General features: G+C 50.0%; 1 protein-coding gene across 1 annotated transcript in view; it reads right to left on the bottom strand.

Annotated features, from left to right (window-relative positions):
* The window catches only part of zswim5 (zinc finger, SWIM-type containing 5), a 288,978-nt gene that overhangs the window by 123,216 nt on the left and 143,754 nt on the right, over positions 1 to 22,008 (bottom strand). The gene's annotated exons all lie outside the window — the stretch shown is intronic.

The following is a 22,008-nucleotide window of genomic DNA, read 5'->3' as shown; positions in this document are numbered from 1 at the left end:
GTGCGTAGGCCTAGTAGCACCCACGGTAGGCGGTCAGTCCAGGTACTGTCCTGCAGGCCGGCGCGGAGTGAGGCCTTGAGTGACCTGTGGAAGCGTTCACACAGCCCATTGGCCTGCGGGTGGTACAACGTGGTTCGGTGGAGCGTCACCCCGAGGTTGCGTGCTGTGGCCGTCCAGAGTTCGGAGGTGAACTGGGCGCCTCTGTCGTAGGTTATGTCGGCTGGTACGCCGAACCTTGCGACCCAGGTGTTAACGAACGCCCTGGCGATGTCGGCTGTGGTGGTGGAGGGCAGCGGCACTGCCTCAGGCCAGCGTGTGTAGCGGTCGACCATCGTGAGGAGATAAGTTTGGCCTTGCGATGGCGGCAGAGGACCGATGATGTCGACGTGTACGTGGTCGAAGCGGCGGCTGGGTACCTCGAAGTCTTCCAGGGGTGCTTTTGTGTGTAGCTGTACCTTAGCCCGTTGGCAGGCGAGGCAGGAGGTGGCCCAAGTCCGAACATCTTTGCTGAGGCCACGCCAGACGAAACGCTGGGAGAGGAGTTTGACGGATGCGCGGGCACCCAGATGGGAGAGCGCGTGTAGCACGTCGAAGATGTGGCGGCGCCAGGTTGCAGGGACGACCGGCCTGGGTTGGCCGAGTGAGACGTCGCAAGTGACTGCCGTGGCTTCGGGCATGTGCGCGACCTTGGCTAGGCGTAGCCCTGACAGGCTGGTAGCCGCCGAGAGGAGGTCTGGGTCCGTGAGCTGGGCCGCTGCTAGTTGCGCTTAGTCGACCGCGAGGTGATTCACGCAGATGGCGGGACGGGAAAGGCAGTCGGCGACAACGTTGTCTCTACCGGAGACGTGCTGGATGTCCGTAGTAAACTTGGACACGGCCGCGAGCTGGCGTTGCTGCCTAGCGGACCAGGGTTCGGTGTGCTTGGCCATCGCATATGTGAGCGGCTTGTGGTCCACATACGCGGTGAAGGAGCAGCCCTCCAGGAGGAACCTGAAATGGCGGACCGACAGGTGGAGCGCGAGAAGCTCGCGGTCGAAAGTAGAGTATTTGACCTCCGGGGGGCGCAGTTGGCGGCTGTAGAAGGCAAGTGGCTGCCACGCGCCATTGACCCACTGCTCAAACACGGCTCCGACCGTGTGGTCGGAGGCGTCGGTGGTGAGCGCGACCCGGGCATCGGCCCTCGGGTGCGCGAGCAGGGTGGTGTCGGCGAGCGCGTTTTTGGTGGCGTCGAAGGCGGCTGACGTGTCAGTGGTCCAGGCTACGGCCATCTTGCCAGATTTACCTCGGCGGGAGTCGTATAGGGGCTTCATGAGGGCTGCAGCGCTGGGGATGAACCTGTTGTAGAAGTTCACCATCCCGAGGAACTCCTGGAGGCCCTTGATGGTTTTGGGGCGGGGGAATTGCTGGACGGCCTGCACCTTGTTGGGCAGTGGAACGGCCCCAGCAGGGGTGATGTGGTGACCGAGAAAATCGATCTCGGTTAGGCCGAATTGGCACTTCGCCGGGCTGAGGATGAGCCCGTGTTGGGCTAGGCGCCCGAACAGGATGCGAATGTGTTCGAGGTGTTCCTGTTGGGAGGAGCTAGCCACGAGAATGTCGTCTAGATAGACGAATAGGAAGTTCAGGTCCCGGAGGACTGAGTCCATAAGGCGCTGGAAAGCCTGGGCTGCATTCTTGAGGCCGAAGGGCATCCTCAGGAACTCGAACAGGCCGAATGGGGTGATGACGGCCGTTTTGGGGATGTCCGCGGGGTGTACGGGGACTTCGTGGTTACCGCACACCAGGTCGACCTTGGAAAAGACGGTTCGTCCGGCCAGTCGGGCAGAGAAGTCCTGGATGTGCGGCACCGGGTATCGGTCGGGGGTGGTGGCGTCGTTGAGGCGGCGGTAGTCCCCGCAAGGGCGCCAGCCTCCGCCGGGCTTAGGGGCGATGTGGAGGGGCGAGGCCCAAGGGCTGCTGGAGCGGCGCATGATGCCGAGTTGTTCCATGGTGGTGAACTCGGCCCGCGCGATTTCCAGCTTGGCCGGGTTGAGTCTCCGGGCGTGGGCAGAAACCGGGGGGCTGGTGGTGGGGATATAGTGCTCCACACCGTGTTTGGCGGCTTTGGCCGAAAAGGTCGGGTTAGTGAGGGCGGGAAACTCGGCTAGAAGTGCCGAGTAGTCGTCCGTGGCTCTGGCAAGGCAGTAGGTCGTCAGGCCGGCCGAACGGGCCGGGGTAAATGCGCCAGGGATGGGGGCCATAGTGTTGATGTCGACGAGGCGGTGCCTCGGAATGTCGACAAGGAGGCCGTGGGCGCGTAGGAAGTCGGCGCCGATGAGTGGGCAGAGGACCCTGGCTGTGAGGAACTCCCAGCGGTAGCAGCGGCCTGCGAGGTCGAGCGTGACCATGCGGGTGCCATATGTACGGATGTCAGAGCCATTGGCTGCGGCCAGCGTGATACCCCGTGCGCCGCGTTGGATTTCGAGGGCGGAGGCGGGGATGATGCTGTGCTGGGCCCCTGTGTCGCACAGAAATCGGCGGTTGGTGCTGTCGTCGGTGACGTACAGTAGAGGCCCCTTTTGCCCCGCGGCCATCGTGGGGGCCGGTGCGGGGGGGGGGTTTGAAAGTGCACGGTGGCGTGCAGCGTTGGGCCCTAGTGCCAAAACGGGTGTGGTAGTAGCAGTGACCCGGAGTGGTAGGGCGGTCGGGCCTAGTGGGCCGGGAAGACCACGTGGTCGTTGCCGTGAGGTCGGGCGCGACGTCGCGGGCGGACTGCGCAGAGAGCAGCTGGTCGGCCTTTTCGGCTATCTCATTCAGGTCCGTAGAGCCAGATTCCACAATGAGCGGGCGGATGCTGGCGGGTAGCTGCCGAATGAAAAGCGTGCGAAAGAGGGCGCCGGTGTTTTTGTCGTCCGAGAGGGACAGCATGTGGGAAAGCAGATCCGACGGTGAAGCGTCACCAAGGCCGGGGAGGTCGAGGAGTTGGCAGTTGCGCTGGTAAGAGGACGTTTGAAATTTTTTAAGGAGCGCAGCCTTCAGATGTTCGTACTTGCCTTCCGCTGGTGGCTCCTGCAGCGCTGCCCAAACCTTGGGGACTGTGGCGTAGGTGAGAGAGGCGACGAGGTAGTCGTACTTCGTGGCGTCGACTGTAATGTGTTTCAGCCGGAATCTGGACTCAGCTTGAACAAACCAGGCTTTGGCCAGGTTCTCCCAAAAGTCCGGTAGTTTAACCGTGACTGCGTTTGTATCCGCCATGCTAGCTTAGGATTCGTCCTGAGTGTCGGGGTCACCAGTGTTGAGATACCGCGGCAAACGTGGGAGTCGAGACCAGATTTAGTAAAACACAACTGCTTTAATCAACCTCATGGCAAAGAGGAACTGGAAAAGCCCGCGCAACCACTTAAATACTCCCCAGACAGGAAGTGCTCCCGGCAGCCTGTCCCTGCGGGAAACAAGTTGCTGGAGGAAAGGGCCCCCAGCTGGGGGCGTCTGCTTAAACTGTCCGTGCCGCCGTGAGCGGATTATGTCTAGTAGTGGCGTGTCGCCACAGGCTGATACTTCTGTGCAGCACAGCTCAGCAAATGCCAGTTAATTAATAAATTAATGGAACAGTAGACACCATTAAACCAATGAATTCATACTGCAGCAGGCATCAGCACCCAACAACACTGCAGCACAGCAAAACAGGCACTAATTAATAAACTAGTCAATTAAATTGAAAAGCAAGTGGTGGTGAATTAATAAATTCATAGACTAACAGGTACAGCAAATCAATAAGTGAATGGAGCAGTGAGCACAGCAACAAATGAATACATTTGTGGCATGCAACAGTGAATAACGAGAAGCAGGGACACGAGCAAATCAGTAAGGGGCACACCAACAAATGGAAAGAATTTGTGCTAAAGCACTTAGAACAGCGAATACAATACATTTGCATATAGTATAAAATAGATTAAGTACTTCTAAAAGATGCATGTAACGTGTGTGAATTCATTGGTGGCTTAGACACCATGAAGGTCACTAGGAGAAAAGCTCCCAGGCAAAAGCATGCAGATAAAGTGGTGGTGGGGCGGGGGGGGGGGGGGGGCGCCAGAGTTTTTTTTTTAAACAAGGAGCGGTGGAAGGGTGGAGGTCACAGGGGTCAGGGTCACAGAGTCAGAGGTCACAAGTCTCGATGTGGGAGGGCACGGGGCCTGAAGTGATAAGCCCCAACCAGACACCATAACCCCAGGACAAGCAAACACCACCATTATACCACCAAAACAAAGAGGATTTGGCAGGCGCGCACCCAAAAATCAAGTGCCCAGAAACACAATGGCAGCCTGCAAATGGGTACGGGAGTCCTGGGTGCCCCAGTGATAGAGCGAAAAACCCCAAATCTGGTTTTAAATATGCAGAAACACAAAAAATTGTGTTGGGAGAGAGATTTAAATAAGAATTCTGTCTAGTAGCCAGAACCTGCAACTACATTGTGACAGGCAGCCACTGTTTACAAAGGAATGTTTACTTTAAAATTACCATTATAAATGCTGAAATAGTCAATTATATATTGGTGTGATTCCATTCAACAATAACTTGTATTTATAGAGAAACAGAACAGCAGAAAAACATCCAATGCCCTTCAGGAAAACATTCAGATGGGAACAGTTTTTCCAGGAAATCAGAGGCTGGAGAGGCCAATGGTGGGACTAATTCAGGTAGGGGGTGGGGAATTTTCAAAACAGTCGGGAGCCCTGATCTAGGCCTCGGAGAAACCTGGTGAACTGCCTAAAAAGCCAATAAAATACTTCTGAAGTGTAGTCACTGTTGTAATGTAGGAAACACCAATTTGCGCACAGCAAGGTCCTACAAACAGCAATGTGATAATGACCAGATAATCTGTTTTTATGTGTTGTTTGAGGGGTAAATATTGGCCAGGTCACCAAGGATAACTCCCCTGCTCTTCTTCGAATAGTGTCATGGGATCTTTTGGGGGAAAAATTCAGTTGTTTGCGCCTCCCGTTAGCACCTTAAGCGGGCGCCAATTGGGGCGCAAAGCAACTAGAGGCCGGGCGCGGTGATGTTTGCGCCGCTCGCGAAATTAACTAGACATTTTGCGGCGGCGCTAAACACTACCGCCATGGTCTCCTGCGCCGGCAGATCGCGACGTCAGTCGAGTGCGCAACGCCCCGGACCGGATATTGAGTGGCGCCCCCCCTGCCTTACTGCCAGCAACGACAGGTTGAGGGGAGTGTTTTGCTGTCAGAAAGGGACTAGGGGAGTGCTATTTAAAGGCGACCGCTTCCTGCCTTTTTTTGTCGGTGACATTTTTGCACCACGCAGTCTGAGAGAGAGAGAGAGAGACTTCTGGAGAGATTCAACTCTGTGTGAAGGAGTTTTGAGTACTGAGCAGCACTTTGCAAGTTTATTTTGATTTGCCCTTCCTTGCTTCGCCAGCGCTCTGAGGTAGTGCCTCGTTCCTCGGCCTTTGCGCCTTAAGACAGGTGTGTAGCGCCTGATTTAGCGCTCCAATCACCTCCAGGGGCGATAAAAGCCAAGTTTGCCGTCGGAGGCGATAATTAGCGCCAGGCGCTAAACTTTGCGCACGGCCGATAATGGCGCCCCAAACGGGGCGATACTGAATTTTTCCCCCTTTATGTTTCACGTCTCATCCGAAAGATGGCACCTGTGACAGTGCAGCGCTCCCTCGGTACTGCTGTATTGGCCTATCCACCCCGCTTAGGTTTTGTGCTGAAGTCCCTGGACTGGGACTTGAGCACACAAACTTCGGTCTCAGAGGCGAGAGTGCTACCCACCGAGCCACAGCTGGAGAAGTTGCCTAGAAAAGTTTTGTGAAATATCATATCGCCTCTGAAGCTCCCTCTAGTAGAAGTGTGCTGCTGCTGGCCTGACTGCGTGACAACTACTAGTTGCTGACTTAATACTGGGAAATCCAATTTGGGTCCCAATTTATAGGCATGACCGAAATGATGATGCGCAAATAATGAGTACGTGATGTGTACAGCAATGTAATATATTAGAGATGTACAAATAAGGGCCACTCATTTATGAATGCAATAATAACAAGTCTACTGATCAACAGTTTTCACAGAAAAATACCAGTAAACATACCAGAATCTGACTTCTTCAATCACTGTAAATCAGTGCTCTGATAACACATTGCGCATTACATGGTATAATAACCCTATTGTTATAAAACAGAGTTTACCCTGACTTACAATGGCAATGGCCATGAAAGATCTGCTGGCAAGTTAAAAATATTCTGAATTCTTGCACACTGAATCTGGTTAAAAAGGTAGCATTTGCAATAAAAGGGATCTATTTTGTTATAGTAGTGTCTGTGTGTCTTGTATTGCAGCATCTACATTACTAAAGTGCAGTTGAACACCTCAGCCTGTCTGCTGCGCTGGAATAGTATCTCCTGTATTACACACACATGTAACATTTGGATTTGTGCTGATCACATAATTACTTCCAACACTGCCCCTGTGTACAAGTACAAAAAAATTCAGATGTATTTTTCTCCTAAATCTGTAATTACTGCCAGTAACAAACCACTGCGGTAAAGCAAGTGCAGACAGGCAGTTTTAGACGAAAGTTTAAAAATACAATTATCTCAGCATCAGTGGCAATGCCAATATTGCAAAGTCTTGGAAAAATGTATGTTTGCAATCAGGAATCGGGATCTATTTTATTAAATGGCATCAATAAACTAACTTTTGTCCCTCTCTTTCTTTCTTCCTCCCGAGAAACTTAAGTTGATTTATTTTGAATTCGCCGATATGAAAAGTGGACTACTGGTAGAGAGAGTTCAGACAAACAATATGCAAGAGTTTGCCAACATAACAATGGTGAATCTGAACAAAAACTCAAGGGTGAATCTCTGAACAAGAACGCCCACGGAAATAGAGCCAAACTAAATCACATATATTCATTAATGTACTTCCATCCAAGTGTAATCCACTCTCAGGGGGAGCATACAGTAAAGCAAACTGCTCAACGCTTGACCTCAGTTTAGTAGCTCTTCACGTTATAAATTGTACAATTAGCCCTGGAAGAGCAGTGCTTAAAATGAAGTCTTGCAACCTTTGTGAACTGCTTTCCCCCATTTTCTTGTCTTCCAGCTGCCACTGCAAATCCAGGCTGGAGATCAACAATCCCCGATACTAAAAGGGAAGAAATCTAGTTCTACACTTTTAGTGTTAACTATACACTATATGGTGGCTAATGAGACTGGTGAAAATGTGGATCTCCAATGTCATTTTATGAAAAATGGTTAATTTATACTGAAGAAGTCCATCAATGGCAGGAGTACAAGGGGGAGAAATTTGGTATCGCCCCGTTTGGGGCGCTAGTATTAGCGGTGCGCAAAGTTTAGCGCCAGGCGCAATTTACTGCCACCTTGAGTGATATTGGGTAGCTGCGCCCCTGAAGGTGATTGCGGCGCTAAATCAGGCGCTGAACAATAGTCTTAAGGCACTAACCCGGCGGCACGACGCAATTTCTCCGCGGGCGGGCGCGCGCAGGTGCTGTCAATTATCGATTTCAGCCAGACACACTGGCGCCGGCCAGCTCTTAAAGGGGCGGATTGATTATCATCTCCAGCCGGCGCCTCGTAGGCCTCAAACTCAGCGGTAACCTACCTGTGGCGTCGACAACTGCATCAATATGGAGAGGGCCAGGGAGAGAGCGCAGCGCTTCAGCGAGGGGGCATTGGATGCTCTGGTTGGCGCGGTGGAGCGCAGGCGATCTGTGCTCTACCCAGAGAATGGCAGGAGGCCTCAACACAGCGACCATTGCAGAGCTTGGAGGGAGGTTTCGCACAGAGTCACCGCCAGCAGCATGGTTCCCAGAACTCCTGTGCAATGCAGGAAGAAGTTCAACGACCTCACTCGGGTCGTCAGGGTGAGTGCCTTTTTCAGAATCATCTTCATCCCTCCATCTGGACCTCACTTTATGGCCAGAGGGTGTGCAAAGCCCCAATGGCCAGCTGTCATCCAGCACCCATGGCCCTTTCTGGAAACACACACGCACATTCAGCTCTGTGCATAATGAAAGGGCTAATCGACCATGGGGGACAAGTCATGCCAGATCAGGGTAACATAATGTAAGGGCTAATCGACCATGGGAGGCATGTCATGCCAGATCAGGGCTGCAGGTTTCATCACACCCCGTCCTTTCTCTTGCAGGCCAAGCTGGCGAATAATAGAAGGCAGCAGCATCAGACCGGAGGAGGCCGGCCTCACCTGCAGACCTTTACAGACCTGGAGGAGCGAGTCCACCGGATTGTGGCAAGCCGGATGATTGGCCCCGTCGCCTCTGGAGATGCCGACCCCATTGTGGACAGCAATGCTAAGGTCATCACCTTTTTGACCTCTCTCCTTCCACTTGTTCCCCACACCAGCATGCTGTTTCACTCTCGAGCCAACTCAGAGCATTGCAGCACTCATGCATCCCTTGCTGCTGCCCTGTCCTTTCGCTAAAGCCACTCTTGAACCTCCCTGCTTTCAGATGCTGCATCACCACCTCTGGAGGCGACGAGGAGGAGGAAGCCGGACCATCCGTACCACCCTCAGGCGAGCCAGCCCATGTCCAGACTGGGGAGACGCCTTCCCTGGAGGGGAGCAGGGAGGAATGGTCTGAGGAGGATGCAGCTCCAGGACCCAGCGGCCTGCAGCAACGCGAGGGGGGTAGGGAAGCTTGGGGGCCGTCTCCCCGGAGGGCGAGTCGGGCCGCGAGTGCTGCTGCACAGAGCGCAGAAGAGGTGCGTGCCCTCGCAGAAATAAGTGCCCAGGCTGGGCTGAGGCACACTGAGCTCATGGCTGCAGTGGCAAGGATGCCCGACTCCATTGAGACACTGGCAAGGAGTGTCCAGGACTTCGGCGCAGCACTGGCAAGGATTCTCCAGAACTTCGGCGAGGCACTGGCACCTGCCACGCAAGTGCTGAGTGCTGCCACGCAGTCAGTGGCTGATCTCATGCAGATGCAGATTGAGGCCACGCGAGCACTGACTGAAACATATAAGATTGTGAAGGGGCTTGATCGGGTGGATGCGGTGAGGATGTTCCCAATGATGGGTGAAACTAGAACTAGGGGGCATAATCTTAAAATAAGGGGCTGCTCATTCAAAACTGAGATGAGGAGAAACTTCTTCACTCAGAGGGTGGTAGGTTTGTGGAATTTGCTGCCCCAGAAAGCTGTGGAAGCTACATCATTAAATAAATTTAAAACAGAAATAGATAGTTTCCTAGAAGTAAAGGGAATTAAGGGTTACGGGGAGCGGGCAGGAAATTGGACATGAGTCTAGGTTCGGAATGGTCATGGCCCTGTGGGTCGTGGAGTGGGCCCAGGGGCCGTGTAGCCTTGTTCTGCTCCTACTGTGTTCTAATTCTGTGTTAGATTTCAGGAGATGGTTTTATTCCTGTTCCTGGCTGGGGTGGAGATCGCCTTTACAGAAGGTAAGTACTGTAGAAAATATAGGGACAGAGTGATCTCCTGGAAGAATTTCGATCGCCTAGATGGGTCGGAGAGGAATTTCCCAGATTTTTTTCTCCCAAATTGGCCATTGGGTCTTTATCTGGTTTTTCGCCTCTCCCGGGAGATCACATGGGTTCGGGTGGATGCAGAGTGATAGAAGATTTGAGGTTAGGATCAGATCAGCCATGATCTTATTGAATGGTGGAGCAGGCTCGAGGGGCCGATTGGCCTACTCCTGCTCCTATTTCTTATGTTCTTATGTTCTTATGCTGCCACCCTCGCTGGATCGGGCAGGATTCCCCGGGGCCCTCGCCGCGCAACAGCAGGCCAGCAATCTGTGCACCAGCCGATTGCTGCGCATGCTGCGGTGCTGCCCAGTCAGAGTGTCAGTGTGTCGGCCGACCAGGGAGCTGCTGTCCGCTCTCAGGATGACAGCATTCCTGATGCCACCACTGGCACTTCTCCACTGCAGCTGCCACCACCTGTCGGACAGACTGCTTCCGCCCATGCAGAGTTGGAGCAGTCAGCAGCCGGGCCTTCCAGGCCCAGAGCTGGTCCAGGCCGTCCCTCAAGGGCATCTGCGGTCTCAGTTTTGGACAGTCAGCAGGCCTCCCCCAGCCTTGCTGCAGCCACTGGGGTCCTATTACGGAGGAGCTGCAGGGCGGGAAGGGGGCAATTCTGCAAGGGAAGCAGATCACCATCGAGGGGCAAAAAGTAGAAGGTGCTGCTAAATTATGTTATTTCTTTCATTCAAGGCCGAGGATGCTGGTCTTGAATGTTGGTTATGTTTTGCACATTGTCTCCAGGGTGTGAGAGACAGTTATGTGGCAGTCTGTTTGTTTTGCTGTTTGTTTCCATTGCTTTGTCATGCGGGAAGGATACACATTTTGTTAAATAAAGAAGTTTATTTATTCACAATGTCCATGTCTGTTCTTTGCACTAATTTTTGCCTTGACCGGCTTAGGGGTAGCAGGACAGTTCCATTCATGTTCTTGGAATGGCAGAAAGCATTCCCTCAGAGGGGCCTAGAAGCGACTTGCTATAAGCCTCTGACGGACGGCCCTTGCAGTTTGTGCCTCCCTCCCGTCTTGGTGCTCCTCCTCCTCCTCCTCCTCTTCCTCTGCTGGTGCTTCAATGTCTGGTGGCATTGGCTGGGTCCTGAGGATCGCCAGGTTATGCAGCATGCAACACACAGCCACGAAGTGGGAGACTCGCTCAGGTGAGTAATGAAGGGCTCCTCCGGAATGGTCCAGACAGCGGAACCGTTGCTTCAGCACGCCGATTGTGTGCTCAATGATGTTCCTGGTCGCTTGATGGCTCTCTTTGTAACATTCTTCAGCAGGGGTGCTGGGCAAAAGGAGGGGGGTCATCAGCCAGGGGGAAAAGAGGATAGCCCTTGTCCCCGAGAAGCCAGCCTCCTGGGTGAGCCGGGGCCTCGAAAAGGTCTGCCACAGAAGTCTGGCGCAGGATGAAGGCATCGTAGCTGCTGCCTAGAAAGTGGGCATTGACAGCGAGTATCAGCTGTCGGTGGTCACAGACCAGCTGCACATTCAAAGAATGGAACCCCTTTCGGTTGCGGAAATCCTCCGCATTCTCTAGAGGCGCCCGCAAAGCCACATGCGTGCAGTCAATGGTGCCCTGCACCATGGGGAAGCCCGCTATCCTTGCGAAGCCCTCTGCGCACTCTCGCTGCTTGTCTAGGGTCATTGGGAAGGAGATGTAATGCCGTCTCCTTTTAAAGAGGGCATTAGTCACTTGACGGATGCAGCAATGCACCGCAAACTGTGAGATGTTGGCAATGTCCCCAGTAGCGGCCTGAAAGGAGCCGCTGGCATAGAAGTTTAGAGCCACAGTGATCTTCACAGCCACTGACAGAGATGTCCTGCTCCTTAGTTGAGGCTGCAGATCTGGCTGAAGCAGGAGGCAGAGCTCAGTGACCACCTCCTTACTGAAGTGCAGCCTTCGGAAACACTGCTCCTCCGACATGTTGATACACGAAAACCCTGGCAGCGTAAGGTCTTGTGTGCCGACATCTGTAGGCCCTCCTCCGTCTGGCCATGCCTGCCACTCTATCCCTGCGTCTCTGTGCCCTGTCAATATGATTGAGAAGGACGACGTTCCCATCCAATGCAGCCCCCATAGTAAGTGCGCACTGAAAGTTATGCCGGTTGAGAAGCTTACCAACTGCAAAGTTATGTTCAGAAGGCTAAAGTTCCTCAGCCAGCGCTGGCTCACTGCAGAAATGGCTCTCTGTTTGTCTCTGAGCAACTCTCTCTCTCACACACACACAGGCGTGGTCCAAAAATGGCTACCACTAATAATCCAGGAAGAGTCCCCTTTAAATAGCACCCCCCCAGCCCGACAGCGACTGGGAAACGCTCCAGGTAACCTGTCCTTGTTAGCGCCATGCGGAACGGAGGGGGGCGCCACTGAATTTCCGGTCCGGGGCGCCCCAAGGGCGTTGCACACTGAAATGACGTCATGATCTGCGTGCGCCGGTGAGCGGGCGCAACGGTTTAGCGCCGGCGCTAAATGTCCGCTCAATTTGGGAAGAGGCGCAGGGTTTGCTGCGCCCAGGCGCTAGTTGGTTAGCGCCCCACTTCTCGACCTCTTTAGGCGCTAATGGGTGGCACAACCAAACAAATTTCCCCCCCCCCCCCCCCCCCCCAAGTGTCTGCCATTGACGTCACTACATTAATATAAAACTGCCTGCCTTTTGATGTCAAAGAAAGCCGGACTATCTTTACACCTTGATCATACCAGCAGTGTTTGTTCATTTTCTGTACACTAGTGGATGTGGTGTATTTGGACTTTCAGAAGGCTTTCGATAAGGTCCCACATAAGAGATTAGCGTGCAAAGTTAAAGCACATGGGATTGGGGTAAGCTACTGACTTGGATAGAGAACTGGTTGGCAGACAGGAAGCAAAGAGTTGGAATAAACGGGTCTTTTTCCGAGTGGCAGGCAGTGACTAGTGGGGTACCGCAGGGATCGGTACTAGGACCCCAGCTATTCACAATATATATTAATGATCTAGACGAGGGAACTTGATGTAATATCTCCAAGTTTGCAGATGACACAAAGCTGGGTGGGCGTGGGTGCTGTGAGGAGGATGCAGCGAAACTCCAGTATGATTTGGACAGGTTGGGTGATTGGGCAGATGCATGGCAGATGCAGTATAATGTGGATAAATGCGAGGTTATCCACTTTGGTGGCAAAAACAGGAAGGCAGATTATTATCTGAACGGCAATAGATTGGGAAAAGGGGAACGAGACCTGGGTGTCCTTGTGCACCAGTCGCTGAAGGTAAGCATGCAGATGCAGCAGGCGGTTAAGAAGGCAAATGGTATAGGGCAAATAGCGAGAGGATTCGAGTACAGGAGCAAGGATGTCTTGCTGCAGTTGTACAGGGCCTTGGTGAGACCACACCTTGAGTATTGTGTGCAGTTTTGGTCGCCTTATCTGAGGAAGGATGTTCTTGCCATGGAGAGAGTGCAGTGAAGATTCACCAGACTGGTACCTGGGATGGCAGAAATGACGTATATGGGGAGATTGGGTCGATTAGGCTTAGATTCGCTAGAGTTTAGAAGAATGAGAGGGGATCTCATTGAAACTTATAAAATTCTAACAGGACTAGACAGACTAGATGCAGGAAGGATGTTCCCGGTGGCGGGGGAGTCCAGAAGCAGGGGTCATAGTCTAAGGATAAGGGGTAAGCCATTTAGGACTGAGATGAGGAGGAATTTCTTCACCCAGAGAGTGGTGAACCTGTGGAATTCTCTACCACAGAAGGCAGTTGAGGCCAATTCATTAAATATATTCAAGAAGGAGTTAGATATATTTCTTAAGGCTAAAGGGATCAAGGGGTATGGAGAGAAGGCAGGGACAGGGTACTGAATTTGGATGATCAGCCATGATCTCACTAAATGGCCGAGCAGGCTCGAGGGGCCGAATGGCCTACTCCTGCTCCTATCTTCTATGTTTCTATGATCTCAGTGGTTAAAAAGGGAATTGTGTGGAATCACTTTCTCTCCCCCTCCCACAAATTTTCTTTAAGACATACATTTTCAATACTTCAATTTAAGCTTTTCTAGTGCCTGTGTCCTCCCAGAAGATGGCTCAACTCTACCTGTACAATAAAAAGGCTTGTGTCCATCATGCTTCCATCACGTCCAATTGAAAGGCAGCATTTATCCATAAAGGAAGGAGAGCTGACTGGCTTAAATAACTACCATCTGTAAAGTTAATCGGCTCAAAAAAAAACAACCGAAAGTGCGAACCATTCACTAGACAAATTGGAAATCTACCAACCAGTCACCTACACAAAACCAACTGAATTGCTCTTTTACCCCGTCAACCAACAAGTACCAAAAAACTGCCAAATTGCTCAAAAACTTTTGTCTCAACATTTTTTCCACAGAATAGCATTTACAACATAATAAATACTCAAAGATAAATCACTCAGCATTATCCATAAACCTTTTCAACTTAAAAAAAATCACTGACAACTTTGCTTTGTACAGACTTGCCATTTTCTCTACCACCTGAGACGGGAGTTCTACTAGGTATCTATGCTTATCTGGGCTTTTCTTCTGATATTTCCAAGGCTGTTGTGCATTTTCCAGCCTGTGACACTTGGAAAGCTGCCACTTTTCTGCCTGGCTAAATATAATTATCTGCTGCTGCAATAAAGGAAATTGAGAGCTTGTGCCGTCTATTTATTTATTTCTGATGCATATGAACGATCTGGGATTTTTATTTATTTCAGCAGCGCTCCCACATAGCTCCCACATTATAGAAGGGGTAATAGAATCGTCGGCTTATTCCCACTTTCAAACCCTGGTCCAAGCTCAGGCCACCCCTTCGCTCTCAGCCCCCTTCTCGAGGCACTGACTCTATCCCATGCACCGACCAGGCTGCCAAAACTCCTCTGCCACTCCCTCCAGGTGTGGAGATGCCGGAGTTGGACCTGAAGGAGGAGCAGCGCTCCGAAAGCTTGTGATTTCAAATAAAGCTGTTGGACTATAACCTGGTGTTGTGTGACTTCTTACAATTCTCCCTCCAGGCACCAACCCTGTGCCACCACACCCAGTTTTGCTCTCGTGTTGCACCAATTCTCACACAGCTAGTCCTCCAACCAATCCCACTACCTGCTTCCAACCTGTTAAAAGTTGGCTGCCATTTTGTTGCGTACCGAGTTTTAGCAAAGCTGCTGCATTGCAACTGAGTCCATCAATAAAGTAAAGTAATATATATGAGAGACGTACAGAAAAGAAGGGAATCAGAAGGGAGGAGAGATTTAGATGTGTGATAGTAGAAAAAGTTAGTATCAGACACAAACAGAAATACAATAAAAAGTATGTTACAGGCAGAAACAGAGAAAGAGAACCAGACTATCATACAAGAGAGTGGGAAGGGACAAAGATTTGGAGCAGAAAAGCAGAGAAACAGATACAGAAACAAAGCAAAGACTTGGATTTATATAACATCTTATTATACTGAAACTGATTATATTTGTATATTAGAGCATCTCCCCTGGCACTGCTCACGATGAGTCTCATACGTTACTTTATAAAAGATGGGGTATTTTACCGTGCGATGCAGCATGTATTATTCTGCTGCTAAGGTGGAACTGTGTCACTTTAAAGTTCACAAATCTAACTGATGCTAAATAACCACCGGTTCAGGTTAATCCAAGTTTAATGATTATTTTTTCAGGGACTTTGCAAATTTAAACTGATTGCAAATTTCTGGTTGGAAGTCAGAAGTGTCCAGCGGTAAGTAACGGTCTTTCATTCACTTTTTTTTTAGTTAAAATTGTGAACGTACAGCCATTTTAATTCTTCTGTCAATAACGTATTTTCTGTTGCCACATATGTGTAAGTGACTGGCTTTCTTTTTCTTTTTTTACTAAATTGTGACACAGGTGTAATGGACAAAATGTGTATTGTTTAAATATCATATACATAAACAAACAAAATTTTTAGGTTGAGAATTATTTTCCTGTCCTGATCAACATTACAGCCAAGATAAAACCTTTGATTTAAGATACCTAGGGGGAAAAATTCGGTGTCACCCCATTTGGGGCGCAATGTTTAGCGCCTGGTGCTAATTATCGCCTCCGACAGCAAACTTGGCTTTAATCGCCCCTGGAGGTGATTGGAGCGCTAAATCCTGTCTTAAGGCGCAAAGGCCGAGGAGTGAGGCACTACCTCAGAGCGCTGGCGAAGCAAGGAAGGGCAAATCAAAATAAACCTGCAAAGTGCTGCTCTGTACTCAAAACTCCTTCACACAGCGTTGAATCTCGACAGAAGTCTCTCTCTCTCTCTCTCTCTCAGAATGCGTGGTGCAAAAATGTCACCGACAAAAAAAGGCAGGAAGCGGGCGCCTTTAAATAGCACTCCCCTAGTCCCTTTCTGACAGCATAACGCTCCCCTCAACATGTCATTGCTAGCAGCAGACGGTAAGGCAGGGGGCGCCACTCAATATCCGGTCCAGGGCGCTAACGGGGCGTTGCGCACTCGACTGACGTCACAAACTGCCGGCGCAGGAGATCGTGGCGGTAGTGTTTAGCGCCGCCGCAAAATGTCTAGTTAATTTCGCGAGCAGTGCAAACATCGCCGCGCCCGGCCTCTAGTTGCTTTGCGCCCCAATTAGCGCCCTCTTAAGGCGCTAACGGGAGGCACAAACAGCGGAATTTTCCCCCCCTATAATTTGTTTTTATTTTCTTCCTTGAGCTTGCATTCCCTAGTCAAGGTGGTGAGAAAAGTACCTGCTCCCAGTTTTTTTTTGCTGCTCTCCAGATGTTAAGGGTTAAGTTTGCCTTCCCCACTGGGACAACTATCGCCACTAAGCTCTGGATAATCTCCAGCTCTTCAAAAATTATTGCAATCGTTCTTTGGTTACAATCATTATCACACACCACATTGATAACTTACCTGGTACAGAACAAGAATAAGTAAGCCTTACAAAGTGGTTTGTTGACTGCCCCAGAACCAGATTCTGAGGACTGGTAGTCACTGAAGCTTCTATACAGACCTGTAATTTGCAGTCAGCAGCGAAGCAAAGGCACTCGCTGCTGGCCCCGAAGTAAGCTTCCCACAAAGATCCCGCCATCGCCGTAGCGAGAAGTTCAGCTTTTCCGACGTGCAGTTGAAATCATCGTAGTTTAGTGGGAATCCCACCGTTAACAAGCTGTGTAAGCAGCCAATCACAATGCAGAATTCTCAGAGACAGCGAACCAGGAAGTGAGTAAGCTCCTTTGAGTCTAACTTTTTTAAAATGTTAGAGAGAGCAAAACAAAAATTGGGACTCTCACATGGGGAAAAGGCAAACCTGAAAAAAAGAGGAACAAACTTTTTTTTTTAAATAACTTTTTTAAAAAAAAGATAAATTTGAGACTTCACAAAATTTAAATTAGTTTTTCAGGGCCATAACGTTTGTTTAGCAGTCAATACGCTGTTAAAACCCCAGTTACACGTAATACAAAAGGGTCTCACTTTTAAAGGGGGTATTTAACAGCGGTATTACCACAGAAGAGCCGAAGTTTACGTCAGTTTCCCTGATTTGACAGATTACACTGATTGCCGGCTGTGGGGAGCCCTTCAGCACAGCCAATGTCCAAACAGTGAATGACTGACCGCAACTTCGGGATTTCCGCAGTAGGATGCGCACGCGCTACATCCTGAAGTTACGGTTAGTTTCAAAGGGGTAATAACAGCGAACATTGTTCGTTCACTGTTATTACCCACCACAAATTCCGGGCCATAATCTTTGTAATGATCAGACTTGCCGCTTGAAGTAGTGCACATGTACAACTGCATGCACTTAGTGTGTCTTTTTAAAATCAATTTGTATTTGCATGATTGCTTCAACAATATGCAACTTGGCACTCACTGAAAGGACAAACGGAGACTTGAGACCACTTTGTGGCCACACGAATAGTGGATAGATTCATAGTTTTGAAATAGATCTTGACAGGTAAGATTTATGCCTGTGTAGTGCAAACATTACAAATGGTTCAGTGTTTACATTATGGTGCATTGGTATTTTATTTTTAACAAAGTATTTTCCAAGGTGCATAAATTGTCCCTGTTCTTCAATCAACTCAAACTCAAGGCCTTTGCTGCTCAGAAGGCAGGTGAGCAGCCTTCTCCAAAATCACTACTAATGCTCTAAGAAGGCATGCAGTACTGTCCAGAAACCTACTTTGATTCTTTCCCCTTTCCCACACTCTCTAATCTTGGCTTGAAGTATCTCATGTTGGAACAGGTCAGATCAGGAATTAAGTAAAGTAGGGGAGTCGAGCTTGCATTCTCCCACTCTGGCACTGAACGTTAGTGCTGCAATACAACACCTGTACTGGTATTATTACGTCAGTACAAACTGCTGGTAGCTATTCCCATTAAACTAGTCTGCTTCTAGTCAATGGATTGTCTGTTTTGACCTATTGAATTCCAGCACAATTAAAGCAAAGATCAATTTGGTGAGGAGAAGGCAAATTGGCCTGTTAAGCCAGATGGTCTTTTAACATAACTGCAGAAATGTGAAAACTAATCAACACAGACTTGTAAAAGATATCATCATTTTGCTCTGTGAAGGTACTGTGTTAGATCTTAGTCTTCTTTCTTCCAGTCCCCCTCCCCAGTTTTGAAAAAAGTTTACTATTTGAACAATGATGAGATAAAAACACAATACATTTACAAAGATATAACTATAAATGTGCTAAGCAAACACCAATAAGCATATTCAAGTAAGCAAAACTACAATGAATAACATTATACAGGATTATTACTATGAAAAACAGGTGTTCACTGGTGTTTGGATGAAGAAAGTAGCCCATTTCTGGCATATAGTTTTATTATTTTCTCTCGAGCTGTCGTAGTATATCATTTATCACCAGAATTCAAATCAAGTCTAAAGGAGTGAGAGATCAATGACTTTCTCCACGCCATGAAAGATAACCCTGCAGTTTGTCACACTGGGCCACTTGAACTTTGGCATTCATCTCAACAGTGAAACACCACTTACCTCCCCGCATGTTCTCGTGTTGAATTTAAGACTCATCTCACTGTCTTCTAGTCTAACTCATTCTACTCTAACTGTTGAATTCCTTATCTCCCTCAGTCTTCCCTTCTTCCAGTCCCACTCCAGGGACTTGAGCACAAAAATCCAGGCTGACACTCCAGTGCAGTACTGAGGGAGTGCTGCACTGTCGGAGGTGCCGTCTTTCAGATGAGATGTTAAACGGAGGCCCCGTCTGCTCTCTCAGGTGGACGTAAAAGATCCCATGGCACTATTTCGAAGACGAGCAGGGGAGTTATCCCCGGTGTCCTGGCCAATATATAACGCTCAACCGACATCACTAAAAACAGATTATCTGGTCATTATCACATTGCTGTTTGTGGGAGCTTGCTGTGCGCAAATTGGTTGCCGCGTTTCCTACATTACAACAGTGACTACACTTCAAAAGTACTTCATTGGTTGCAAAGCACATTGGGACATCCTGAGGTTGTGAAAAGCGCTACATAAATGCAAGTCTTTCTTTTTTTCTTTTTAATCTACAGGCATCTAAAAGCAAATATTAGCACCACCACTGCTTGACGTGTAGTCTTCTCTCCTACTCTTAGAGCAATGATTCTTCACCTATGTTTCTCAATTTTCAAAAAGAAAGCTACCATTTTCCTCAGGCAAGCACTCAAGACTACATTTAAAAAGTCATTCTGCATTTTTAAAAATGTATGTAACATGTGCCGATGATAACAGCGCAATTTATTTTTGCAGGAAAGACGGTGCAGGAGAAGAATAGCAGAAGAGATGGTCTTGGAGCTAGAGTCCAACAGTAGGGGGAAGCTACATTAACAGAAGCAGTGGCACTTCAATAGCAAAAACTGTAGGTCTTTTGTGCCACCAGTCTCAGCTATTCATGGCAGTTTTACATTTGGCATGCAGCACAACAACTGTGCTTCAGGAAGCCTGCAGCACGAGCACGGGTCTCATACAAAGTAAAAGCATAGTTTGGGCTCAACACCACCTACCGGACAGCTCCCCAGAGGAAGTTATCAGCATTAAACAGATTGAACAAAAATTACTTTGAGGTAATAGTGAGGGCGGGAGCGGGCATTGTAAGCTGTTTTACTCATTGAAGCCACATTATACACTATTCCTTGGCCAACAGCTCAAGTGTGAGGGTTGTTCTGAGGTCTCTGCCAATGCCAATTTAATGCATTCATTTACAGAAGCACTGCAACAAGTAGTTGTTCTGGAATACCTGGGGGCTCACGTTATTAAATCACTTAATTGTGGGCTATTCCATAGACTGCAACAAAAGGAATTAGTAGAGTCATCCTTGGCTACTCTTATGCACCTCCTTATGTATTTCAACATGTTATTGGCAAGATGCTGGCCAGTCTCCTTTAGACTGGAGTAGAGTTTGGGATGGGAGGGGTTGAAGGACAGAAAATATCCAGTACCTCTCACCGTCCACAAAAGAGGCTTTCACTGCCAGGCTGAAGTGCAATTGCATGAAATGATAATTCCACAGTTTCTGTAAGACCAAGCCCATCTTAGAAAGGAAATACACAATCTCCAGGGAATCAATCCTTCAAGTTTAGTAGGAATCTCAAAAGCTATTTTATTAATTCCATTTTGGTCTGGAGAAACCAAAAAGGATTACCTCTTTCTCCCTTCCCAAGGGAGGAGGGCCGAATATAACAAAGACTTTTCATTATCTACTCAGCGCTAAACAGCTAGATACCCTGCTCGGTCTTCTGTGGCGTTGCAGGTACCAAGGTATCAAGACCAGGTGCGGTATTCAGTTCATGCAGGATTAGAGGGCAGGCGATCAAGGTGGAAAAGATAGGTGAGGGAGAGGGAAAAGGATGCGAGATGAGGGGAGAGGGGCGCGGGATGAGGGGAGGGGGACGCGGGATGAGGGGAGGGGGACGTGGGATGAAGGAGAGGGGCGCGGGATGAGGGGAGGGGGACGCGGGATGAGGGGAGGGGGACGCGGGATGAGGGGAGGGGAGGGGGATGAGGGGAGAGGGACGCGAGATGAGGGACGCGGGATGAGGAGAGAGGGACGAGGGGAGAGGGACGCGGGACGAGGGGAGAGGGACGCGGGACGAGGGGAGGGGGACGAGGGGAGAGGGGCGCGGGACGAGGGGCGCGGGACGAGGGGAGAGGGACGCGGGGAGAGGGACGCGGGGAGAGGGATGAGGGGAGAGGGACGCGGGGAGAGGGATGAGGGGAGAGGGACGCGGGACGAGGGGAGCGAGACGAAGGGAGAGGGACGCGGGATGAGGGGAGAGGGACGCGGGATGAGGGAGAGGGACGCGGGATGAGGGGAGAGGGAGAGGGACGCGGGATGAGGGGAGAGGGACGCGGGATGAGGGGAGAGGGACGCGGGATGAGGGGAGAGGGACGCGGGATGAGGGGAGAGGGACGCGGAATGAGGGGAGAGGGACGCGGGATGAGGGGAGAGGGACGCGGAATGAGGGGAGAGGGACGCGGAATGAGGGGAGAGGGACGCGGGATGAGGGGAGCAGGAGAAGGAGAGAAAGGAGATGGAGGTGGAGAAAGATGGATTGGGGAGAGGGTGATGGAGGGGACAGAAAGAAAGGGGATGGGAGAAAAGGACGAGAAGGTGATGGAGGAAGAGGATGTAAGGGCTTAAAGGGTTAAAATATACCGCATAAACGGTTTGTACTCCCTTGAGTTTGGACGATTGAGGGTTGATTTAATCAAGATCTTTAAAATGATACAGGGATTCAATAGGGTAGATACAGAGAAACTATTTCTTCAAGTGGGGGAATCTAGAACAAGGGGGCACAAACTTAAAATTAGAGGCAGGCCGTTCAGGAGTGAAATCAGGAAGCATTTTTTTACACAAAGGGTAGTGGAAATCAGTAACTCTCTCCACTGTGCACGCTGGGTCAATTCAAATTTTAAAAACTGAGATTGTAAGTTATTATTAGGTAATGGTATCAAGGGGCATGGAGAAATGGGGGGTAAATGAATTGAGGTACAGATCAGCCGTAATCTAACTGAATGGCGGAACATGCTCGTGGGGCTGAATAGCCGACTCCTGTTCCTCTGTGGATGGATAGAAGAGGGAGAGGCGGTGGTGGTGGACGATGGAGAAAGGAGGATAGGGAGACAAAGAGTGGAGGGGAGAGGATGGAGAAATGGAGGGGAGTGAAATGGAGGGGAGTGAGAGAGGTGAGGGAGACTGAGAAGAGGAGGGGATAAAAGGAGACAGGAGGGAGAGAGAGAAGAAAATGCACACCAGGAGCTGGTGAGAAGAGAGGGAGGGAGGAGAGAGAGGATAGAGTGTGGAGAGGGGGAGGAGAATGGGGAGCGATAAAAGGAGGAAGAGGGTGCAAAGAAGAGGGAGATGGTGCCTCTTTTTCATCAATACGCTGCGGATCAGGTGCAGCACCAATGAGGATTTTTTCCCCAGTTTCCGTTTACGATGCTCTTACGCGTGCTGTTTCCGGGGGCCATAAGGTTGAGCTTCTGCTTGAGCAACAGAGGTTGATCCAATGGGTTGATT

Source organism: Somniosus microcephalus, chromosome 3, assembly GCF_052327205.1.
Source record: "Somniosus microcephalus isolate GS21.2 chromosome 3, FLI_Smic_1.0, whole genome shotgun sequence".
In the NCBI taxonomy this organism is placed as follows: Eukaryota; Metazoa; Chordata; class Chondrichthyes; order Squaliformes; family Somniosidae; genus Somniosus; species Somniosus microcephalus.
This window is presented reverse-complemented; position numbering and strand designations above follow the sequence as displayed.